The 17,481-nt window shown below is 45.5% G+C and overlaps 1 protein-coding gene across 3 annotated transcripts in view; it reads left to right on the forward strand.

Moving 5' to 3' along the window:
* The window catches only part of CHCHD6 (coiled-coil-helix-coiled-coil-helix domain containing 6), a 239,701-nt gene that overhangs the window by 45,174 nt on the left and 177,046 nt on the right, over positions 1-17,481 (forward strand). The window lies entirely within an intron of this gene.

Here is a 17,481-nt window from a genome sequence, read left to right on the forward strand (position 1 = left end):
GGCATGGTGGTGTGCACCTGTAATCTCAGCTACTTGGGAGGCTGAAGCAGGAGACTTGCTTGAACCCGGGAGGCGGAGGTTGCAGTGAGCCAAGATTGTGCTACTGCACTCTAGTCTGGACGACAGCACAAGACTCCATCTCAAAAAAAAAAAAAAAGGAAAGAAAAGAAATTACTGTGATCTTCTTTCCAACAAATCTGATAACTTTCCTTCTTCACATTTCCTTCAAGGGGTATTTATCACCAAGCAGCTACTCTTCCTTTAAATGTCCCTTGTGTGAGCCTCTGTGCCTTAGCTCTCCTGCCCCCTTTCTGCATGCTCCGTGTGTCCGTTCAACACATGTTCCCTGAGCAGGGCTGCGGCCTGGTCTGGACTGGCCATCCAGAAGTGACCCGATCCTGACCCTGCTAGAGCCCCTGCTCCAGTTGGAGAAACACATACCAAACAAGTAACTATTACCAGCTGAGATAAGCGTACTGCTGTAGAGAGAGAGTGATAGTGGTGCCCTAATTTAGATTGAGGTCAGCTAATGCTTCTCTGAGGAGTGGACATTTGACCTGCGACCTAGAACGTAAGTGGGAAGGAGACAGAGTGAGGAGGAGGAGCTCTGCAGTTCGTGGGAAGTGCGCCCCGGACTGGGTGATGGAGAGCTCAGTGAGTGAAAGCCGCCGCCAGCAAGAAGTGTGTGAACAGTGGGTGGGGACTCATGGGCACTTATGGAAACTGAGTTTGAGAAGCAGCAGGGAGTGTGTGAAAGGTTTTCATAGAAGTTCTGGGGAAGATGGCAGAGTGGGCAAGAGCAGAGGCAGGGAAATCAACAGGACTCCAAGAGCCCTTCAGAAAGATCATGGTGACCTAGACAAAGGACAGTGACAGTGTCTGGGGGAAGAATTATGTGGAGACAGAATTGACGCATTTGGTGAGGATGGGGGCTGTGGGGTGAGGAAGAAGGAAGTGTAGAGAATGACTCGGGTTTCTGGCCTGAGCCAGATGCCCTTTTTTGACAAGGAGATGCCTAGACTCCTCTCTGGCTTCCCTACCTCTGGGTCCTTCAATCAGTTATGGTCTAGATTGAGCTGCTGTAGCAGAGAGGCCCCCAGATACAGTGGCATACATAAGAAAGACTTGTTTCTCTTTCATAGAACTGTCTAAAGGTAGTCCAAGGCTAGTGGGAGCTCTGCCAGCCTCAGCAGCCTTGGATGCAAAGTGGTTGCTCCATTTCTCTCCAGTTCCTGAACAGTGTGAAGGGGACATGGGCCATGTGAGTGCATACCCATTTGGCTTTTTTATGGGCAAGACCAGAACTGGGCTCCATCATTTCTGGACATATCTTGTTGGCTAGAAGAGAGTCACATGACCACTGCTAGTGACAGGTTGTTTAGGAAATGTCTAGACAGTGTAGCTGGATGCCCAGCCAAAGCTCCATACCAAAGGAGGAGGAAAGAATGGCTATGGGGGGACAACTGGAAATCCACCACTGTTGTTTGTTGCCTCTTCGTTACCTCTTGAAAACTCTCACATCCACCTTGGCCCGATGGCTGTTCAGGGCTTTTGTTCTCTAGATGCTGGTTGGCCACACCTCTCCTGGTGCCTTCAGGGACCTCAAACTGAGGACGTCCAGCACAGAACCTGTCTTCTCTCCATACCTGGGCTTGAATCATTTACAAAACATTGAACAATTGGGATAGCTGCTCAATTCTCCATATTTAGCAGTGAAGGGGTCCTCGAGAAGGCACAGTGTTGTTAATTCTGCCCAGACACTCGTGGGGGTTGTTTCTGAGGAACAAGCAAGGAATATCCCACAGAGTTGTCTTTGACTATTTTCTCCTTGTGCTCACCTGGCCTTCCAGGCAGCTGACCTCAGGGCTTCCACCGAGACACCAGATGTGTGTGTTTCTGTTTGGAAGATGATCTGTCAAGATGCCACCCATGGCAAAGCACACAGCTCTTCCCCTGGCTGGCTGTCCAAAGTATGGCCCTGGCCAGACCTCAGAGAGGGACAGTGTTTTCCACCAGATCAGACAGAATTGGAGAGAAGTGCTCCAGAGTTGGCGACTCCCTCCTGGGAGTTGCTTCAGGATGAGGACTGAGATGGAGGTTAAGCCATGTGGCCTTTGGTGCTAGAGACTCTGCTAGGGGCTGGCCCTGGCTAGGCATGGCTGCCTCTGGGCCTGAGTCTTGAGGGCCTGGACACCCCTGGCATGAGAGGCAAGTTCCCAGAGCTTTCTCCCAAACCTCCCTGTAAATGAGCAGACCCACCTAGCTTTAATGCTAATTCCTTTTGCAATGAGCCTGAACTTCCTTGTTTCCCAGTTAAAGCCAGCCCATTAACACTGCCCCACCTGTCACCATAAATGGAAAGTTTTTCTAACAGGTGGGCAGGCAGTTCTCCCATGCTAATGAGGAATCGGTGAAGTTCCTCCAGGAACTGACATTATGGCTATGGGCCCTGCCTTTGCTGTCTGCACAAGAAGGCGCAGCTGAGGAAGGGCAGTTGGTGCCCTGTGCTGACCCCAGCACAGCCGTCTTGACCTCTTGAGGCTCTGGAAGGGTAGGAGAGAGAGGAACGGTGGTCTAAGGCTTCTCATCTTTCTTGCCCTCTGGCTTTCCCTGGAGTCCCTACTGGTAGGGCTGAAAAGGAATGTGTGTTTTTCTTTTGTGTCCAGGCCTTGCAGGGCATCTGGGGGACTGTTTTTTTGTTTGTTTGTTTGTTTTTTCTTTTCTTCTCTGGGCCTCTGGTTGCACTTCTTTTCCTCACTAAGAATTTGCCACCGTGTGTGGTAGCTCATGTCTGTAATTCCAGCACTTTGGGAGGCAGAGGTAGGCTGATTGCTTGAGGCCACAAGTTCGAGACCAGCCTGGGCAACATGGCAAAACCCTGTCTCTACAAAAAATACAAAAATTAGCCAGGCGTGGTGGTGCACACCTGTGGTCGCAGCTACTGGGGAAGCTGAGGCACGAGAATTGCTTGAGCCTTGGAGGTCGAGGTTGCAGTGAGCCGAGATCATGTCACTGCACTGTAGCCTGAGTGACCCTGTCTCAAAAAAAAAAAAAAAAAAAAAATGGTGCCTCCATTGCCCTAACTTGATTTGTGTCTGCTCCCCTAGGGTAGCCAGATTCTGCTCCTTTGCTGGGACCCTCTGGCCAGAGCCGACCCGGGTTTTTAGGGTTTTAGAGTGTGAGTTTTTTTTTTTTTTTAATGTTATGTCTAGCAGCTAGGATTGGAGGCTGTGGTATGGTGTGAATTCAGGAGCCAGGTTGCCTGGGGTGGAATCCTGCTTCCCAGTTGTGCTTCCTGAGGAGGGCACTGAATCCTCTGTGGTCCCTGCTGGTGATCCTGTCTCCTCCCTGGATAGTCGTAAGACTTCTTGAGATAGGGGACAAGCTTAGAGCAGCACCAGGTGCACAGCACATGGAATGTGCCTGTACTGCCCTCTGAGGTTTACCAGTTACGCCCCTCCAAGGCCCTGTACCCTGTCCACCTCCAGGACATGGCCTCATGCATAGTAAAATTCACTTATCTAATGGCCATGTAAAAATCACAGCTTTTAGGCCAGAGTCTTAGGATGAGGCCAGAGCTTAGAACCTGTGTGTGTGAGTAGGGGCACTCTAGGACTGGCATTTTGGAATTGGCATTCCTGTCCCATGCATTTCCTGTGCTTCACTGGGGACAGGCTCTGGGTGCAGGAGCTGTTTGGGCTTAGAAAAGGTGGGGAAGAAGGCTAGCCTCTGAGAATGCAGCTGACTCCTTCCTATTTTTCATTTGTCACTGGTCCCCAGAAAATGGTTTTCTCCAGTAGTTCTGGTTATTGCCACAGCCTGAGAGAACCCCACTGTGCCTTGTGAATGAAGTCCTGGAACCGTTGGCAGGACTCTGGTCACAGCAGCCTCTCTTCTGGGATCTGGTCTCTTGCCGTTGTGTGTGAGCAGAGCCCACTAGGTGGCAGGCCTGGGCCACTCGTTGACTGGAAGGACAGGCGTGCTGGGAGAAGGTCTTGGGCAGGGTGGGGAGAAGGCCCCTTCCCCCGATGTCATCCTCTGAGGGCCTGTAACCTGGTAACTTTGAGACTGATTAAATCTAGCTGAGGAGGCTGAAAGGCCCTCTACCCAAGGCCTGATCTTTCATCTCCTGTCCTCTTTTTGTTGGGAGACCTGGCTTTTTGGTGTTATCTGACCTCCCTTTGTTGTGGCTACCCTCGGGGCAGGGGGGGCAGGTGCAGATGACCAGCTTTGTACTGCCCTGTGGGGATTTAGCATCCCATTCTCCCCGCCCCTTTAGTGCAGTTTGCTGAGGAAGGGCTCCCTTTTCTCTCGCCCCGTTCTCCTCATCCAGAAAGTTACTGATGGCTTGGCTTGGCTTGGATCCAGAAAATGTGGAGAAGGAGCAGTTGGGATTAGATGAGGAAGGAGAAATGTTGGGGTTTTATGATGGGCTGGGCTGAGACATTGACTCCTCAACCCCAGCTACTTTGTTCCTAGACCTCGTAAGTCACATTGTCATTGCCAGGTACCCAAGGTTAAGGCCAAATTAAGAACTGTGTCTGTGGACTGCTTCCCCAGCTGGCAGAGGGGTGGGGGATAGGAGGATTCCTCGCACTAGGCCTTCTCTTGGTAGCTGGTGGCACCCTTCAAGCGCCTTTTCCTTGGCTGCTTTGTGCAAAACAAGCAGATTCTGACTTTCTTGTGGGCGGATGGACTGTCACACGATTTTGGCAGCCAAGGAGATTTTTTCAGGGCCCAGGGAAGGGACGTGGAGCAAACAGCTAACATAGCAGTGACTTGGACTTCACATGGCAAGCAGATGTTGCATGAAGGAACCTCAAGTTGGCATCTGTATATGGCCATGCTTGCTTATTTCTGTGAAGAAGCCGAGGTCCGTCAGCAGGAGCTGTGCAGTCCTTTTGCCCACCTGGAGGTTGAGGAGGAGGGGCACTGAGGCACTCATAGCTGGGTGCAGATCATTCCAAAGACATTCCAGGAGCATGCTGCAGCCCGCCTGCATGCCTGCCATAGCTCCAGCTTGTAGACCGGCCTTGGGGTGGAGTTCTCTGTAAACATTGGATGGGGCCTCTGTAGAACTGGCATCAATAGAGAGTTTGTCTCAACCTTATTGGGACCTTGGCTAGCGTTCTCTTCCCAGATAAAGATCAGTGTCCTGCCTCTCTTCTTGCCTTCTCTTCAACTGTCCTTGCCCCCGTCTCTCTCTCTAGTGTATAGGCGCATTGCCCAGGGCTTCATGGGCTGCCTTTCTGCAGCAGTGGGTGAAGAGAGGGCCCATGGTCTTGGTTCTTCCTGCTCTGTGGGCTGCAATTCTCCAGGAAGAGTCTGGGTGGCAGTGGGCACCGAGGGCTGTGGTGGGCATATGCTGAGCCTTGTTTGAAGTGGTACCACCACGCGGCCTGGAGAAGCTCAGTAGTACCTACTTTCCCTGAGAGGGGTAGAGAGGAAAGGGATTGCCAGGCTTGAGTGTTTATTGGGAAGGTGATGTATAAATTACATGTGGAGGTGGGGGATCCTGTTAGAATATTCACATGCTTCCTTAGAGTCCCAACAGCATTGACATCCTTGTGACCCCGATCTATAATCTCTGGTTTGTCCACATTAGTCCATAAAATAGTCATAGCAGTTAGAGCTACAGTTCTTTGGATCACAGTCTGAACTGCCTTGAGAGAAAGTAGCAGGTAATAGAAAAGATTAAAAGAATCTCATCTGTGTTACTGAAACAAGTTGTATGACCTTGGTTAAGTGTCTCTGGGCATCACTTTCCACATCTGTAATACAGGGACAGCAATATTGACTTCACAGGGTTGTTGCAAGGATCGAGTGTAAATATCTTCAAAGTGCCTAACTCAGTGCTTCACCTACCATAGGTCCTAGAAAGCAATCATTCCCTCCAGGAGATGGTGCCAGCAGCTGGCTGTGTCAGCACATGCTGCCCTTCAGCCCACAAGCCATGTACCCAGCCCTTTGGGATTATGCAAATCTCCCTGTGGACATCTGTGCCAGAACACCCAGTGGCACCCCTTGTGGCTGAGCTCTTTCTAAGGTACCAGCTGTTGGCAGAGGAGCAAGCTGGGGTAAGGAGGTGAGCCTGTCCAGGAACATTCTTTCTTTTCCTCTCCAAAGCAGGCTGTGTCTAACAGCTCAGCTTCCGAAGTGAAAATCCAGTGTGCTCCAGGGGAGATTGATTTTTGTCAGTGTAACTGCTGCTAGGAACCCTGATGTCTCTCTCCTTAGGGATCATGTCCCTCCAGATGAATTTTGCTTTTAGCCCCCATCGAATCCACTTGCCACCTTTTCTAGCAGGACCTGTTTAGGAGCCCTGGAGGTGAAATGGTAGGCACCTTTGGTGCTTCGGCCTTTGAAGGCTGTCCCTCAGAACGTCTTCAGGCTAAGAAGCTGATGGGCAGGAAGGGCAGTGGCCACAAGGAGGAAGTGCAGTCTCCTGGGTCTGGCATCTTCCCGCTGGGGGCAATGAGTTGTCATATTCTAAAATCCTGGGGAAATGGGGAGTGTGGAAAGAATCCAAGCTCCTCGAGTACCTGAAGAACAATAGCCTGGAAAAGAGGAGGCTAGCTGTGTTCTGGCTCTGGCGAGGGCAGAGGACAATGGATTGGACATAAGCAGTGCCAGACAAGAATGTGAGGAGGGAGAAGGGTTCAAAGAAATCAGAGTTGACAGCTTTCCTCAGGACCTCTCCTGGATGGCAGGCAGCATCTTTGTCTTCAGTCGGGAGGAGAGGTACCAGGAACAATCAACAGCTGGGAATGAGTTTTTGAGGTTTCTGTGTCCATCTAGCTCAGCCCTGTCACCGTATAGGGCAGCCCGAGGCCCAGGGTGAGGCTAGGTGGCCCGTCCCAAGAAGCTGAGCGAATGCCCATGTCTGCAAGTCCCTGGGCATGTGTCTTGGGGCCCTGGGTAACATCCCTGGCTGGAGAGTCATCTCTGAGGCTCTGCAGCACAGCAGGTATGAGGAAGTATCTTCCACACTGTTTCTTGAAATCCTGTCGTTTCACCAGGCTCCCCAGAGAGTCTGCAATATATCCGTATTTCAGTCACTGTAGTTCTCTTTTTGGCAGCCCGATTATTTAGGCCTGACAGGTAGGCACAACTGTCTCATTAAATGCAGATATATTTGTGTGACTTAAAAAAATGGAACATTCCATTAGTCTAAAAAAAGATACCAGTGGCTCCCCTTTTATTCTTAAACTCAATGTATCAAAATTTGTGGTCATTAAATTTATGAGATGGGAATGAAGTCATGGCTTGTACCTTCTTGTGAAATATCCAGGTGTTGGTGGTGCTGTTATCTATGTGTGTGTGCACGCCTGTGCATGTGTGTGTGTGTGTAGACACAGCCATTCCTTATGCTGCTGTCCTGGATCAGGTGCTTTGTGTAGGTTTTCTCATTTGATTCTCACAGTGCCCCTTTAGGTAGGGGTAGTGTTGCCCCTTTTTGCAGATGACTTGGAGGCTCTGGGAGGTTAGTAAACTGATCAGGGTCATACAGTGGGTCTGTGCAGGGCTCGGAGAGAATTCCTGTTGCAGCAGCTGGTTGTCTGTGGGTACTGGTGCTAGAGAGCCTGATGGACATTGCAGCTGGAACACAGGACAGAGTTTCCCACTGTGGTCATGATTCTTTACCAGCCCCTCTGCCCACCTCTACCTTGGACCCATAGCTTAGAATCTGGTGCTGGGGAAGGTAGAGAGAGGAAGTAGAGACTGCAGAAGCCTCTTGGGTGATTCTGTAAAATACACCCACTATTGAGAATCAATGGTTTTTGTAAAAGGAGGAAGATAAATGTTACTAAAATGCTTCTCCTTTGTCTCCAATAGAGCTGCCTGGGGAACCACAGGCTGCTAGAGAGCCTGGCCTCCTGAAGGGAGGGTGTCCACTTGTTTCTCACCCCAGCTGGACTGTGGAGAGCTTTTTCCATTCTGATGTACATGCTGTATGCTGTAAGGCAAGGGGGAAGTGGAATGTGTAGCTCACCAGTGTTTTTCAGGATTGCTTCCCTTTGTAAATCCAGGTCTTCCTACTCTGTCATACCCACACCATACGCTGATGGTCCTGGATAACCTTGAGCAAATTACCAACACTCTGTGGCCACAGTTTCCTCAGTTGTACTATCAAGCAGCCTCATAGGGCATGAGGACTAAATGGGAAATCTTTCATTTATCTGTTCATTCAACGGGTATTTATTGAAGATTCTGTGCAGCATGCTCTGTTCCAGGCATTGGGGATACAGCAGAGCAGAACAAAGCTCTTACCCTTTAGCGCTTGCGTACTAGTTGTATGGAATGTAAGGATGGAGAGATAGTAAACAAGTAGATAATAGGTCAGTGGTTAAGTATGAGTGGTTAACCTTAGTCTGGTTATCTACTTGTGTCTGGTTAATTAAAGCAGGAATCACTTCATGTATGTTTGTTTTCACCTGTATCCTCGTGCACTTGTAAATTAACTGGTGGTATTACAGCTTTCTACCTCTTCCTCCTTTCTTTTTTAGCATAGGGGAGAAAGCCTGAACAACCACACACGTATTTGTTTTTCTTGATAAAATCGCAGGTTGTATAGGTTGAGTCCCCCAGATCTAAAAATCTGCTGTCTAGAATGCTCCCAAATTCAAAACTTTTCAAGTGCTGACATGACACTCAAAGGAAATGCCCTTTGGAGCATTTTGGATTTTGGGTTTTCGGATATGGTATGTTCAATGTAAGAATAGTGCAAATATTCAGAAATCACAGAAAATTCAAAGTCTGAAACACTTTGGTCCCAAGCATTTCAGGTAAGGGAAACTGACCCTGTTCTTAGGGACTTTGTCATCCTGTCTGGAAGAAGTCTAGGGGAAAATCCTTAACAACACTAAAGCAGTGATGAGGTGGTGGTGGGGCAAGGGGGCTGAAAAGGAAGAGGGAAAGTATTGCTCTGGAAAGACAACTTTAAAAGTAAAGGGCTTTGTTTCTGGTGTATAGATCATTGGGAAAGTAGAGAAAGTGAACACAGACTTCTTCAGCAAGCTCAAACTAGTGCCAGGAGGCATTTTGCAAAGACTGAAGAATAGGAAATGCCACTTTTGCTTATTGCGTAGATATCTTGAGGTAGGTACCATGAGGTGGTACAGGTTAGAAATCTAAGCCAGTTTCAAGAAAACTGGTGTGAAGCAAACTTAATACCTTCTGGACAAGTAGGCCCCAGAAACGAGTATGGCATTGTAAGAAAACACAGCAGGGATTGGTGAGCACCTGAGCACCGCAGAGCTCTGGGAGTATGAGCCCAGGGGTGCCCAGCTGCCAACAGGGGTATCTATGTGAATTTTTGGGTGTCAGCAACTAATTCAGACTTTAAAAAAGAAGAGGGAGGAGGAGGAGGAAGAATAAGAAGAAGCTGGTATGGTATAAATAAAACAAATCTGAAGGCTCAATGTGCTCCAGTGCCCTACCAGATTATAAACTGGTTTGGATGAACCCACTCTCAGGTCTTTTGGTGGAAGGCAGGTTTTTGGTAATTTTTTGAGCTGGAATTTAGTAGCAGATGAACTCTTGGGCAAGCCCTCTGTGGCCCAATGATAACCTTCAGTTTGCATCTGTGAAAGAGACCACTACCAGCTGCTCCACATCTGTGGGGAGCTTTGAAATCTTGATTAAAAGACCCTAGATAAATAGAGAAGATGTTTCTGGTGTATTGACAATCTTTCTGTGGCCATCAGCGCCCATCAGTAGGTCCCGCCCCCAGCATCCCTTCCAGCCTGTAGCTGTGTCTGCTATTTTTAGCTCTTCTGCAACTCCATTAACCATATCCACCTCCTCATGCCACTTGTCTGTATGTTTAATTATGTAAATGGCATTACAAATCACAGTGGTGTTGAACTACATCTCATTTCTCACAGCAAATCAAAGCATGTTACACTGTGTCTTTTTGGCCATTCGTTCAGTCTGAAGGTAGACACAGTGGAGGATGATTGCTTTCTTCTTGTGAGGAAGATGAGTTGGGAAAATGGACGTTTTGGTAAAAGTGATTTCATGGGATGCATGTGGGATCGCAGTAAGCGGTTGACTTTTGTTGTTTTAACTTAAGATAATGTCTATTAAGCCAGTTCTTTGCTGTCCCATTTTTAGCAGTTGGCTTTAATTCTCAAGCCACTCTCAAGTTTGTAGGTGAGCAAGGAGATGTGTGCAGTCTTTGAACTATAGGAGGAGGACGAATGGAGCCAGTAAGACTTTCCTTTGCCAGGTCACTTGTAGGAGGGATGTGTCTGAGACCGCCCTGTGTCCTCCTCTCTCATTACCTCAGTGCCGGAATGCGTTCTTTTAGAAAGCCACCCCTTCTGTCTACCTTGCGTCACTTATGTTGTAATTGAAGCTCATTTCCTTTTAACTGATGTTCAGTAAAGAACAAATGGTCAATACCCTTCCTGGAATAAGTCTTCACTTTTTGTGCTCTGCTTTGGATCACATCTGTGGGCCCTGTGTGCTTTCTCACTCTCCGCTACCTCTTCCTCTCAGCTCACCAGCATGGTCAGGTCTGCCTGTTCTCGCCAGTCCAGTCCTGTGGCCTCCTGCAGCCCTGCCACCTTCTACCAGCAGCTCTCATTTCTCATTGCCTGTTCATTTGTGGTGTTCTTGTAATCCAGTGGTTAGCCCTACTACTCTTCTGAAATGATTCACTCAGATCCTTTCCTGCCTTCCAAAGCCAGAGTGTTCTCCAGGCCTCACTCTACCTGTATTGTTGTTGAGTCATGTAAGAGTTACTTGGATATATTGTAATTTCATCCATAAATACTTGAGTATGCATCTCATCCCCTTAAGAACAAGAACATTCTCCTGTCTCACCACAATAAGATGATTGTACTTTCTACCTAACATACAGGCTACATTCAGTTTACCTTGTTGTCCCAATCAAGTCTTCTGTAGTGGTCTTTTGGAATTCCAAGATTCAGTCAAGTACATGCATTTCTTGTAGTTGCTGTGTCTCTCTTGCGTGCTTTAATCGAGTAGAACAGTTTTCCCAGGCCTTATTTAGTCTTTTATGACATTGACATTGAAGATCCCAACTAGACTGTCTCTACAAAACCACTTGGATTTCTCTGATCTTTTCCTCATGATGAGGTTCAGGTTAAATGTTTTGGTCAAATAGGTGCTACCAGGTGCCTTTGTGCTCTTCTCACTGTATGGCATCAGGAGATACATGATGGCAGCTACTCTCACTCTTGGCACCATTAAATTTGATTACTTGGTTAAGGTGGTTTATACCACATTTTGCTATGGTAAAGGTCTGTTCTTGCATTACTGTGATGAAATACCTGAGGCTGGGTAATTTATAAAGAAGAGGTTTAATGGGCTCAGGGTTCTGAAGACTGTACAGGAAGCATGGCACTAGCATCTGCTCACTTTTGGAGAGGCCTCAGGAAGCTTTTACCCATGGTGGGAAGGCAAAGCGGGAGCAGGCATCTCACATGGTGAGAACAGGAGCAAGGGCTGCGGAGGTGCCACACACTTAAACAACTAGATCTTGTAAAAACTTGCTCACTATGGTGAGGACAGCACCAAGCCACGAAGGATCTGCCCCATGACCCAAACACTTCCCATCAGGCCCCACATCCCACTGGGGATTACATTTCCACATGAGATTTGGGTGGGGACAAATGCCCAAACTATATCAGGTACCTGTTCCTTTTTGAAATTAGTAAGTAATCTTTGGGTTGATGCTTTTCTAGTGTGTGGGATATCCTGTTTCCAGCGTTTCATCCAATAATTTTCTGCCCATTGATGATCTTATTTTTTTTTTTTTTCAGTTCTTCTATTGTGGTAAAATATATATAAAGTAAAATTTGCCATTTAAATCATTTTTAAGTATACAATTCATTGGCTTTAATTATACTCACAATGTTGTGCAACCATCACCACTCTCCTTTTCCAGAACTTTTTCATTATTCCAACATGAAACTGTACCCATCAAACAAAAATTCCCCATTTCCCATATCTTCAGTCCTGTCAACTACTGCATTCTACTCCGTCTCTGTGAATTTCACTACTCTAGGGACCTTATATGAGTGGAATCATAACAGTATTTGTCCTTTTGTAACTGGCTTATTTCACTTAATATAATGCCTTCAAGGTTTATCTGCATTATAGCATGTGTCAGAATTTCTTTCCTTTTTAAAGCTAAACAATAGTCCATTGTATGGACAGGCCACATTTATTCATCTGTTGATGGACACTTGAGTTGTTTCTACCTTTTGGCTGTTGTGAGTAATGCTGTGAACAAGAGAGGGCAAATATCTCTTCAAGACCCTGCTTTCAATTCTTTTTTTTTCTTTTTTTCCTTCATTTGGAGACAGGTCTTGCCCTGTCACCCAGGCTGGAGTGCAGTGGCACCATCATAGCTCACTGTAACCTCAAACTCCTGGGCTCACGTAATCCTCCTGCCTCAGCTTCCTGAGTAGCTGGGACTACAGATGTGTACCACCATGCCCACCTAATAAAAAAAAAGTTTGTAGAGAGAGGATCTTGCTCTGTTGCCCAGGCTGGTCTCGACCTCCTGGCCTCAAGTGATCCTCCTGCCTTGGCCTCCCAAAACATTGGGATTATAGGCATGAGCCACTGTGCCCTGCCAATATATACACACACATATACCCATAAGTAAAATTGTTGGATCATGGATTAATTTTGTTTTAAATATTTTTAGAAACTGCCTTACTGTTTTCTATAGCAGCTGCACCATTTTACATTCTTACCAGTTTCTCCACATCTTGGAGATGAGCGGTCCAGCTGTTCCACATCTTTGTCTGTCTCCATCTTCACATGGCATTCTTCCCTCTGTGTCTGTCTCTGTATCCAAATTTTCCTCTTCTTCAAAGGACACCAATTATATGACATTTAGGGCCCACTTCATTTCAACTAATTACATCTGTAAAGAATATAATTATGTATTTCCAATTAAGGTCACATTCTGCACATCGTAGCTCACTCCAGCCTCCAATGGCTGGGCTCAAGCAGTCCTCCTTCCTCAGTTTCCCAAGTATATGTGACTGTAGGCATGCACTACCATGCCTGGCTAATTTTATTTTTTAGTAGGGACAGGGTCTTGCTATGTTGACCAGTCTGGTCTCAAATTGTTGGCCTCAAGTGATCCTCCTGCCTTGGCCTCCTAAAGTGCTAGGATTACAAGTGTGAGCCACCGCACCCAGTCTTGTTAATTGTTCTTTAAATGTTTGGTAGAATTCACCACTGAAGCCATCTGGTTCTGGACTTTTCCTTGTTGGGAGGTTTTTGATTACTGACTTTGATTACTCTTGTTAAAGTCTTTTGAAATGTTCTATTTATTCTTGAGTCAGTTTAGGTTATTTGTGTGTTTCTAAGAATTAGTCCTTTTCATCCAGGTTATCCAATCTGTTGGCATATATTTGTTTATAATGCTCTTTATGTCCTTTTTATTTCTGTAGAGTCATTAGTAATGTCCCTATTTTTATTTCTTGTTTTAGGTATTTGTATTTGCTATCTTTTTTCTTTGTCAGTCTTGCTAAAGGCTTGTCAGTTTTGTTGATCTTTTAAAAGAAACAACTTTTGACTTCATTGATTATCTTTTGTTTTTCTATTCTCTGCTTCATTTGTCTCCACTCTAATAATCTTTATTATTTCCCTCCTTTTGCCAGCTTTGGGTTTAGTTTACTCTTTTTCTAGTTCTTTAAGGTATAAACTTAGGTTATTAGTTTGAGATCTTTCTTGTAATGTAAAGATGTATGCTATAAATTTCCCCTTGAGCACTGCTTTCTCTCTATCCTGTAAGTTTTGGTATGTTGTATTTTTGTTTTCATCCATTTCAAGTTATATCCTAATTTCCCTGTTTTCTTCTTTGATAAACTGGTTGTTGAGAATGTAATTTCCACAATATTTGTGAATTTTTCAGTTTTCCTTCTCATTGATTTCTACCTTCATTCCATTGTGATTGAAGAAGATACTTCTTATGATTTCTGTCATCTAAATTTGTTGAAGCTTGTTTTGTGCCCAATATATGGTGGAGTGTTCTACATATGTCTGTTAAGTCTCATTGGTTTATAGTATTGTTCAAGTCCTCTGTTTTCTTATTAATCTGCTGTCAAATTGTTTTGTTTATTATTATATGATATTGATATAAACAATATCATATTGTTTATTATTTGTTATACAATTTGTTTATCAAATTGTATTTGTTATTATTAATATTTGTTATTATTATTTGTTTGTTTATTTATTATAGGGTATTAAAATCTTGAACTATTATTTTAGAACTATTTGTCCCTTTTATTTTATGAATGTTTGCTTCCTATACTTTGGAGCTCTGTTTTTCGGTGCATGTATATTTATACTTGATACATCTTCTTGATGAATTGACCCTTTTATTAACATACATCCTTTTTTGTTTCTTGTGACCATTTTCTACTTAAAGTCTACTTTTCTCTGGCATATTATTATAGCCACCCAGCTCTTTTAGTTATTTTGCATACTTTCAGTTCCAACCTATATGCCTTCGGATCTAACGTAATTCTCTTGTAGACAGCTTATGTATCCATGCTGCCAATCTCTGCCTTTTGATTAGAGTGTTTAATACATTTACATTTAAAGTAATTATTGAGAAGGAAGGACTTCTGCCATTTTTGCTATTTGTATAGCTTTTGTTGTCCCTCAGTCCTATTTCTGCCTTCTTTTGTATGTAGTTGATTTTTCTAATATAGTTCACTGATTTGATTCCCTTCTGCTTTCATCCTTTCCTTTCCTTTCATTTCTCCTTCTTCCTTTCCCCTTTCCTCTTTCTCCTTTTTCTTTTCCCTTTTCTTTTCCTTTTTCTCTCTTCTTCCTTTCCTTCTGCTCCTCTCCCTTTCCCTCTTCTCACCTTTTGTTCCCCTCTTCTCCCTCCCCCTCCTCTTTCAACAAGGTTGTCCTCTGTTGTCCAGGCTGCAGTACAGTGGCATGATCATAGTTCACTGTAATCTCAAACTTCTGGGCTCACACAAGCGTGCCTCAGCCTCCTAAGTGCCTAGGCCTACAGGTGTTTGCCACCATGCCCAACTATTGTTTTTGTTTGTTTATTTGTTTGTGTTTTTTTAAAGATGGGGTCTTGTTATGTTGTCCAGGCGGGTCTTGAACTCCTGGCCTCAAGTGATCCTCTTGCCTTGGCCTCCCAAAGTGCTGGGCTTACAAGCGTGAACTACCGCACTCATCCTCATTTTTTTTTTAGCGTATATCCTTCAGATACTTTCTTTCTGGTTACAATGGGGATTACACTTAACATCCAACATTCTAAGAATCCAGTGGAATTGATATCAGTTTAACTTGAAATCTGTGTCAATTCATGGAGACAGAAAGTAGAATAGAAGTTACCAGAGTCTATGGGAGAGGAAGATGAGGAATTATTGTTTAACCAGTAAAGAGCTTTTGTGCGGGATGATGCAAAAATTTTGGAAATGGATAGTGGTGGTAATTACTCAGCATTTTGGATGTACATAATGCTGAAATTGTATGCTTTACAAAGGCTTAAAACGGCATATTTTATGTATGTTTTACCACAGTGAATAAAGCTAAAAACAACTAACTCTGCTACTATATAGCTCTACTCCCCTATTTATGTTATTGTCACAAATTATATTTTTATACACTGTGTCCCAATAATATAGATTTATAATTTTTTTGTTTTTTAAACAATGATGTCATTTATTTAAAATGTTTACTCCAAGAAATATATATATATATAAAATAAGATATATATATAAAATATAAATGTGTATACATATATAATAAGATAATTAACAGCACTAAACCAGGCACCTTCAACCAAATCACAACCTTCTCTTTGATTCCCCTTCATGCTAATCCTCTTTCAAATTTTTTTTCTTGAGGTGGAAGACCAGTCAGATGCCCATGGGGTCAGCGCCAAGCACGTTCCCAGCCGGGCAACTGAGTACCTTTCTTTAGGAGTGCACGACGCCCTTCCCCCCAGCTCCTTGTTTTAAAGGATTTAACCCATTAGGAAATTCATTTTTCGATCTAAGCTAAAAGGAGGTGCGGTTCAAGGCCGTCTTCACTTCGACGGTCCCTTTCCTGCTCCAGTCCCTGGCTAGGGTTCTAGAAGAGGCTGGCTGCCAGGTTTACGTGAGGCTGCCGGAAAATCTAAGTCCAACTCTGCCCAGGGCAGCCCCTGCAAAGGCTGGGACCTCGGGTGCTGCATCCTCAACCCTCTCAGTGACCATGACTCAAAGGAGAGACTTCAGGGATTCCAGGAGCACAGGTGCCTGGGCTGCGTTCCAGGAAAGAGACCTGTCCAGGAAAACGGATTAGGTCGTCGCATGGAAGCATGAGTCACAGATAGTGGTTTTGGGGTGATTTAGACAAATTAGGTTAGTTTGGCAAAGCTCTGAAGTGGCAGAAGCTTCTCCCCTGGACTACTGATTGAACACAGAACAAGAGATGTGCCTGGTGTCAGACTAAGTCTTGGAGAGATGCAGGCCATTCTGCTCCCACAGGGCCTTGGGACTGGCGGGACAGACACTGTTACGTGCCCTCCAGGGCAGGAGTCACAGTAAGGAGTGACTGGGGTGGAAAATAGCGAAATAAGCAACAACTAGATCATTTTTGGCATTTTAACATGGAGACAGTGACAAGTGGTAATAATAGCAAAAGAAAAAAAAAAAAACTTGAAGAGACCAATATTTAACTTTCCCATCCACCCAAGTCTCACATTTAAGTTCTATTTTCATCTGCCCCATAAGCACCACTGAATTAAAAAAACATATATATTTTAAAGCACCCAAACCAGTCCAGACCCTCTGGAAACCACGAGCCCCAGCCAGAGCTGTCACCATTCTTGGGTCCAGGCGAGAGGAGGGTTCCAGGAAAGGCACCTTGTAAGTCACTCAGCACAGCGAGCTTGGGCACGGGCACTTGACGGGGATGTGGGTGGCAGTCACAGCATCCGTACTGACACGCAAGGAAGGACACTCTGGTAATCCCAACTATTTGGTACCAGAGCCAAGCAAACATGACTAAAGGGAGCTGGGTCAGCAGAACGGTACCCCGAGTCTCAGCAAGAGGATGGCCCGTGCGAGGCAGGATCTAGGCGGGGGAGAAAAGGAGACCAAAGCACGAGGCGACCAAGGCTGGTACGGAAAGAGCTGATCCTTCTTGCAAGGACTGGAGAATGCCCACTTGACTGCTGGCTGATCAATCTCTAATTGGTGAGTGCATGTGACAAGGCTCCGCCCTGGTTCCACAGGGAGCCATGAAGCTGACTCAGCTGATACAAATGTTCCCACCTCTGCCCCACCCCCAAGTCCCCATGGTTCCACCATCACCTGATTTTCATTTGGACTTCTTTAACAGCTAGAGTAGATATAAATGGCTAAACACAGACCCCGAGTCCCCATCCAGGGGGGACACAGCAGATTACAGGCAGCCAAGGGGAGAAACAGAACGACATCGGCTTAGGCCAGTCTGCAGGAAAAAGCAGGA

This window comes from Piliocolobus tephrosceles, chromosome 2 (assembly GCF_002776525.5).
Source record: "Piliocolobus tephrosceles isolate RC106 chromosome 2, ASM277652v3, whole genome shotgun sequence".
Lineage (NCBI taxonomy): Eukaryota > Metazoa > Chordata > Mammalia > Primates > Cercopithecidae > Piliocolobus > Piliocolobus tephrosceles.